The following is an 8,269-nucleotide window of genomic DNA, read 5'->3' on the forward strand; positions in this document are numbered from 1 at the left end:
ATTGGCCATTTGGGACTTGTTCTAAATGATTATTTGCAAGAGGTTTGAGGCCCAATTTCGTGCAGGCTAGACCACACCTCCATGTGCAATGTTCAAATTAGCAATTTTGCAAATCTCATCATTTAAGCTAATCCTTCTTAGCACTTCTTAAACCAATGTTAAACAGACCACATATAAGCAATTTTCTGGCCATTTGTAACCCTAGCCACAGCCTCCACGATCAAGAACACTCTCATTCTCTCATTTTGCATTTTTACACTTTGAGATTTTTCTGCCAAAATCTTCAAAAACCTTCGAGCACTCTTGGTTCCTTCATCATCTAACCAACATTTGAGAGCCATTTGGAGCATTATTCATCACCTGCACAGCCACTTTCGAGCTCTGTTTCTTCATGGACCTGAAATGGTGAATTGAGATTTAGAGGGTTTTAAGCATCACTGAGCTAGGTTTCTGCAAGCATACACCAACATCAGCCAAGATCTTCATCTGTTTCAGCACAACAACATCAATCCATCACTGTGTTCATTTTTTCTTCAAAAACAAGTAAGGTTTCGACCTTCACCATTTACTATGCCATGCCATGTTTAAGATAGGTCTTTGTATGCTCATTCCATTGCAACTTGTATCATTTGAAATGATTAACCATGCTAGGAGAAATCAGAGTTTAAAGCTTGTTGGACATTTTGGTTTTGCATGATTTCTTGTTGGTTAACTCGATTTAATGTTAATGCTTGATGGATTTATGCTGCCTGATGTTTGCTGATGCCATTGCCATGCTTAATTTCTTGTTCTGGGCATTTTAATTTCCATGATTGAATGTTAGTGATGAAGCTTTGCTGTTGTGTTTAAACCCTAGCTCTGCCCAGAATTTTCCATGAATCGTGTTTGAGATTATTGTTTGTGTGATGTTGCATGAACATTGTTGTATTATTGCCATGCTGTTTGCCATGCTATTGAATTTCGTTTTTGGTGTTGATGGCATGAAGATGAAATGCTGCTGCATAAACCCTGTGGCATAAACCCTAAGTTGCCCAAAAACGGAAATGGTGATTGGTTGTTGTTGTTTGCGTTACTGTTCCATTAGTTGCTAACCAATCAAATTATTTGGTTTGTCTTAGCAAAACGCTGTCGTTTAAGTTAGTGATGGCCAGAATTACGACCGTGCCACTGGTCAACGCGGTTGACTTTGCTTATTCATGTGATTTTGTCCATGTTCTTCCAATTTGTTCACCATCTTGCAAAATTCATAAATTGCTCAGTTCAATTCCAAATCCAGTGGGATTTTTTGCATCTTGATCATGAAAGTGTCTAGTTTTTTATCATTATTTTTACAGATTTTTTGGATCATTGGTTTTTAAATGGCCTTAGGGTTTGTATTATGTGACCAAAAATGATACATGTTGCCAATCCTTTTGTGAAATGATCATGTTGCATCCTTTTGATTTGAAATTTTTTGTGATTATTCTACACACATTCATGTTTATTTTGGTATAAAGTTTGTGGATTTCTCATTTGTGGTTTGTGTGATATGATTTTTTGAAGTAAGGTGTTACATTTGGTGTCACACCATGAATGTGCATTTTCATGAATTTTGTTAACTTGCTTCTTGGCCTCCAATTGACCCCAAATTTTGCATGAACCTCATTTCATATGTCTAGTTGACTTATGATTTTTCTTGGAATTAATTGTGCTGTTTTCCATTTATTTGAGATTTTCTTCCCTGCCTAGTCAAATGTTGACTTTGTGTGACACATCTTGCCATTTGCTTTGGGAAATTCTCATATCTTATTGTATGATCATGAAATTTCATATGTGCATACTAGACATCTTGAGCTTTGCATTGGTGTTAATCCCATCCATTTCTCATCTGTTTTCATTTTGTTATGATTTTTTGAAGTTGACCCATGTTTGTTTGACTCCTTTGTGCTTACTTGAAATTGTGTTGACTTCTTGATTTTAATTGGCTGCCTTCCACTTATCCAAATGCATTGAAATTTGACATGCTTACCATGCTAGGTGTTAGGATTGAACATGATTTATTTGATGATTTTTGAAATTGTTTGAGTTGACTTTTGATGCAAGTCATTCTGTTGACTTCTTTGTGCTTTCATTTGCCATGCCTTGCCTTCTTTGGTCTGTGAAAGGATGATGATGCATGATATGAATATGAATCCAATTGTGCTTGCTTTCTAAATGTTTGAACTTGATTATGGTTGACTTTCTTTTGCTGTTTTGACTTTTTCATTTGTCTTTGACCCTAGGCTTGTCCTAGGGGTCTCCAGCTTATGTTTGAGCTCATTGTTTCAGGTTAAGCCTCAATGCTTCAAAGATCATACAAATGGGTTTGAGTCTTGTGCTTTGCACAATTGATCATCTGTTTTGTCTGTGGATTCAATTCCTTTTGCTTTGACTTGTGAAATGTTTACTGATTAGTTTGACTCTTTCAGGTACCCTTAGTTGCTTAAGTTCTCTGAACTTGCTTTGCTTTGCTTTTTAGCAACTTGCTTGAGGTATAATCTCTTTTACTTCATGTAGTCTGGAAGACCTGGCCTGTTACTTGGCCAGGCAACTGTCTGAAGTCCTCCTTAAGAGGCAATGCTTGTGTATGTTTAAATTGTCCTTGCATTGAGTCAAAGACCTCCTAAGTGAAGAGGCAATTGGCAGAACCAAGGGATAAGCAACCTATCCCCTACTATTCAGTGTGTCTTCTGTTTTGCTCACACCACTGTGTTGATGCATTTCAGATAAAAACCCAAGATCTTGTGCAATTGCACAGTTGAGTCGGTTTCAAATGTGTAGAAGGGTTCCCACTTTCTGAACCCACACATTCTTGTCAAAAGCTCTCCCAGGCCAGGGATAGAAGCTGTGAGGTCTCATCTTCACTCACCTTTCATCTGCTTCACCTTAGCCCCTCAATGGCAAGGTTAAGAGCACCGTTCACCCAATTCCAGAGGTTTGTTTGTTGAGGTTGATATGACCCCTCGACTAAAACCTAGCCTTGATGTTTGATCCCCCTTGTTGGTGTGTTTATTTTATGCTGTATGTGCTTGTGTGGTGTGATTGTATCCCCTAGGTTTGTTAGACTCCGCGTAGTCTCGTTTGCATGTCAATTAAGGTAGCACGGTTCCTTCGTATAGGACTTCCTTTCTTGCTTGAGCTTTCCTAAAACACAAACAAACATTATTCCCTCTTAAGGATACGTTAACTCCTTCTACTACAGGTGAGTAAGTCTCCAAAGGTCGAGCATCAGGTAGATTGCGCAGTGACGTTGTCCACTTAAAAAACACAAACCAACGGGAATAGTTTAGCCGAACTACGGCAACTCTGATTCTCACGTTCAGGTGAGATACGTAGGCACGAGACGCGATGTCTTGCCGAGTTTGACTAACCACTAACACTAACTCTTTTCCCTCACCCCTGTGTGATTGAGATCTCTCCTTTCTCTCGCCCTCGTTGCGATCGAGACATTCCCTTTCTCTTGCCCTAGTTGCAATCGAGACCTTTGTCCCTCTGTAGCCGAACTACGGCAACTCTGATTCTCATGTTCAGATGAGATACGTAGGCACGAGATGCGATGTCTTGTCGAGTTTGACTAACCACTAACACTAACTCTTTTCTCTCACCCCTGTGTGATTGAGATCTCTCTTTTCTCTCGCCCTCGTTGCGATTGAGACCTCCCCTTTCTCTTGCCCTAGTTGCAATCGAGACCCTTGCTTCCTGTGCAAGTCTTGTCTAGGATAGGTTGGCCCTTGTGCCATTTAGCTAGAAACCTTAACTTAGGGTTGACTTTTGCATGACAACATCTAGGCTCGAGTCGTAGTCTCCCTAGAGTTGTGTCTCCCTCTGTTATCTGGTTAGGCTATATCCTTTGTCCCTGCGTAGGGGAACTACATCGCCCTGATCTTCACACCAGATGAAGTATGTAGGCAGGAGATTGAGCTGATCTCTCCGGGCGCCTTTTTTCTTTTGGTGTGAGTTGTTTGACAGTTATAGGCTCGAGTCCCCGACTCCCTATTAACTTGTTGTGTTGTTGTGCGCTTGGAAGCCGATGTAAGTCCATCGAGTGGCATTTGGGTTCCAATGTGTGTGTGTTTAGGTTCGGATGCTGATGTAAGTCCAGTGATTGGCATTCAGGCTCCACGTTTGCCTGTGTCTTGTTTGTTTGTGTGCGTGTCAGCCGAGCTACGAATGCTCTGATTCTTCTCTCGTCCGAGAAGATACGTATGCATAGGATGCGATATCCTAGCGAGCATGTGTCGTTTCCCCAGTCCGAACTACTTCGACTCTGATGTCTATGCTTGATAGACTAAGTAGGCCCAGGATGCGATATCCTGCCGAGTCAGTCTTGTTTGTTTCCTTGTGTCTCTTTCAGCCTGTGTGGATGATTATTTTGAGCAGTGTTTTAGCAACCATTTCCCTTCCTATTGTGCGTGGATCCCGTCGAGTACGACGGATGCGTAGGGGTGCTAATACCTTCCCTTCGCATAACCGACTCCCGAACCCATCCTCTTTGGTCGCGAGACCATGTCTTTTCCAGGTTTACTCTGAGCGTTTCCTTTCCCTCTTTTGGGATAAATAACGCACGGTGGCGGCTCTGTTGTTTCTTTCTTTTCCCGCCGGTTTTTCGCGTAATGCGACAATGGGAGCACATGATCACTTGAGCTTCAAAACAAAAAGAGTTAGTGACATATTTTTGTGCTTTTGGTTAGTAAACATATAAGAAAAGAAATACTATACAATACAATCATGCTTGGTGGTCTCAAACCACTCACACAAGTCCCACCCCTAGGGTAAAGGAGCCACACGTGCTATGATCCTTGAGGCAATGCAATGAGCAAATGGTATGATGCCATGAGGGATCTTAGGGTCAAAATTAAGGTCTTACAGATGCCCCTATTTAAGGTCATTCTAGCCGGAGATATGAAGGTTAAAATCTTCGTCTTGACGAGATAGAATGGGCTTAAATAATAACAAAGAGACGAATTTTGGTCCCTAATAGACCTCATGATACATATGTATGTATGCAAAAATAAAATCTTCACGGTGAATAATTACCACGAAGGAAAAGAAATCAGGAGAAACTGAAAAATCCGTAGGAGTAACACACTCACTAGGGCGACAGAGTCTCTGGGGGGGGGGGGGATAAGGTAAAATGTGCGAGCAGGTCACGATTTGAAAACTTGCTGGGAGGCACTGTAACACCCCAAAATTTGCCTTCCTCATTCATGCATTCACTTTTTAGGTCATTTAGCCTTTCATATTGCATCTCAGCATGTCAATCAGAAACAGGTTCAAATGGGGGCTATTCACCGTGCAAATTGCCAAGCTTGAAGAAGCAAGAATCTACCGCTGAGTTGTCATGCTCGCTAGGCGAGCAGATGCTTCGCCTAGCGAAGAACACTGTCATGCTCGCTAGGCGAGCCGATCCTTCGCTAGGCGAAGGGCGCGCATTTCAGAAAATATCAGAAAGCTTTGGGCCTCAGCTGACCTCATCCCAAGCCCATTACCCACGAAATCAGTCTATAAATACTGAAGTTTCAGTAGAGGAAAAGACACTTGGAGTTACACTGGGAGAACCACGGGAGAAAGATCTTAAGAGAAGGAGACCTAGGAATTACTCTGCAGCAACCTTCAGGCAGCTCTGAGGAGTTCACTCCGATTCACACGCTCTTTTGCCTCCGCCTCACACAAACCTAACAGAGCTTTACAAATCCAGCTGCGCCGTTCGATCGATCACTCTCATCAGGTATGCCTTTGTTCCTACTACTTTACGCCTTGAATTTGAATATTATGAATGTATGAGGTAACATCAGGTGCTGCCCACGGGTTTATGTTTGTGTATAAATATATGAACAATGCATCGAATGTTTTAATAGTTTCGTTTCTGAGATGAATTCCATAGGGTTTGGAGTCCTTAACATCGTGCAGGTATCAACGAAATATCCAAAACCCGCAGGCCCTCGCTAGCCGCTTCGCTAGGCGAGCCTGTAGCGAAGCTTCGCTAAGCCTTCGCTAGGCGAAGCAGTCGCGAACGTGACAGTATTCGTTTTCTTTGTTCTCTTTATTCTAACCTGTCTTGTGTTTCCATGGTATTGTTTTCTCTTGATTTCATCCTGCTGCTCTAACCCTTTGTCGAGTTTTGTGAGGGCTCACATGGCTTTTGCAGAGACACTCGCGTGGTTTCCCACTTTATTTGTGGGATACCCCCTGGAGTTTTATTCTGATTATTTGTGTTAACTGATTTCCTTTGACGGTCCAGCTAGAGAGATTTCAGGGTTTCTTGCTCCTTTAACTGCTATAGCTTCGGATCTTTATCCGTGTGGTAATTTTTTTCCCTTTCTCGTACTTTATCGCTTTCTTAGCTGGAAGACCTCGATAGGAGGCAATGTTTGAGCCCCTTGGTGGCATTTTACTTTGAGATACATGTTTTGTGTTTTGTATTCGTATCCCCACATGTAGCGCGGTTCCTTCGTCAAGGACTGCCCGTTTGCCCTCGTGCATCCCAAACCCTAAAACCCAAAACACACGTTTACTCCTTCTACTACAGGTGAGTAAGTCTCCAAAGGTCAAGCATCCGGTAGATTGCGTAGTAACGTCGTTCATCCAAAACCCATTCCATGACCCCGTAGTTAGCCGAACTACGGCTTGCTCTGATTCTCATTCCAGATGAGATACGTAGGCATAAGACGCGATGTCTTAGCGAGCACACATCCCCCAACCCATAGGTCAGCCGAGCTACGAAGACTCTGATTCTCATATTCAGATGAGATACGTATGCAGTGGATGCAACATCCACGCGAGTCATTTCTCTTAACCTTTTAGTAAATAGTACATTAGATAAACTCACACCCTTTAGACAAAAAACTACAAAAGTGGATCCCGTAGTGTACTATGGATGCGTAGGGGTGCTAATACCTTCCCTTCGCATAACCGACTCCCGAACCCAAGATTTGGTTGCGAGACCCCGTCCTGCCCTTTCCCTTTTTTAGGTTTACTTCGAGCGTTTCCTTTCCCTCCTTTGGGATGAATAACGCACGGTGGCGACTCTTCTGTCATTCTCTTTCGCCGGTTGTTTTTTCGCACACTGTATTTTTTAGGTTGCGACAGCTGGCGACTCTGCTGGGGACTTTAAGAAGTTGACCTCTTGCTGGTCCATCTTCCCTAAGCGAGTCCCTCCTAGCTTTTGTAGTTTGTTTGTTTATTGGGTGTTCATGCTTTTGTACAGTTATTTATTTACCTGCTTTACCTTATTGCATTGTGTACATATCATTGTTGTATCTGTTGGCCGGCTATGGCTGCTTGGTGATCTTTGTGAGATGAGTTCTATACCCGAACTCGAGTGCACTTAAGATAGGAGAATGGCATAGTCCTGTCAACTTGTGTGGAGTTATTCCTTAGCGAGTTGACTTGCAAGCCCATTCACTTGGTGGAGGTCATGTTAAGATCAATAATGTCACATAAGTAAGTTGTGGTTAGACATTACTTGTTCCAATATAGACCTAAGAAGCCAAGGACCTTAGTTTACCAAACCCATCTTGGCCTATTCGTAGGACGTAGTGCGAAAGTCGTTCAAGTGTAAGATTTGATACGATTGTTACGCGATACTACACTCATAAGAGTCTCTCTTGAGAATATTGTTGGAATACGAGTAGTCGTTCCTCTGATAATATCCGAAAGATGGGATTATGACTATGGGAACCTTTTGTAGAACATGTTTGGCAGGTTTAAACCTTAGTACACTTCTTTTGGGTGGTTCTTAACCTAAACTCCATGCTCGTGACTTGCGACAAACCCTTGATTCATGGTTGATCCGATCAGGTATCCTTAATATCCGCCGAAATGGGTGGTTGATATTAAGGATAACATGATCCATCCCATGACCTTTGTTTGGTGTGCTCTTGATTTCTCTCCAGATAGTGCAACCTGACAGATGTTCAAGCAGATACAGCAATCCTGATTGACATGCCACTGCATTGCATTCACATCATCACATCATTTGCATTCATATCATTTAACACATGTTTATCCTTTTCAAGGGGGTTTAAATCTTCTTCTTGATTCTAGTCGGAGTTTTCTTTTCACACTATTTATCAAATGTGAGACTAGAATCAAGGGGGTAGAATACTTTTGGAATTGATAAACATGTCATTGCATTTGTATAGTCATCCGCATGTCTTGCATAACAGGTACCGCCACAGTGTTTTCAGTTTGTTTGGTGTCCCACTAGCAGGATAGCTGACTCAGGCATTCACCGATATGGTACTCGGAG

This window comes from Lathyrus oleraceus, chromosome 4, assembly GCF_024323335.1.
Source record: "Lathyrus oleraceus cultivar Zhongwan6 chromosome 4, CAAS_Psat_ZW6_1.0, whole genome shotgun sequence".
NCBI lineage: Eukaryota > Viridiplantae > Streptophyta > Magnoliopsida > Fabales > Fabaceae > Lathyrus > Lathyrus oleraceus.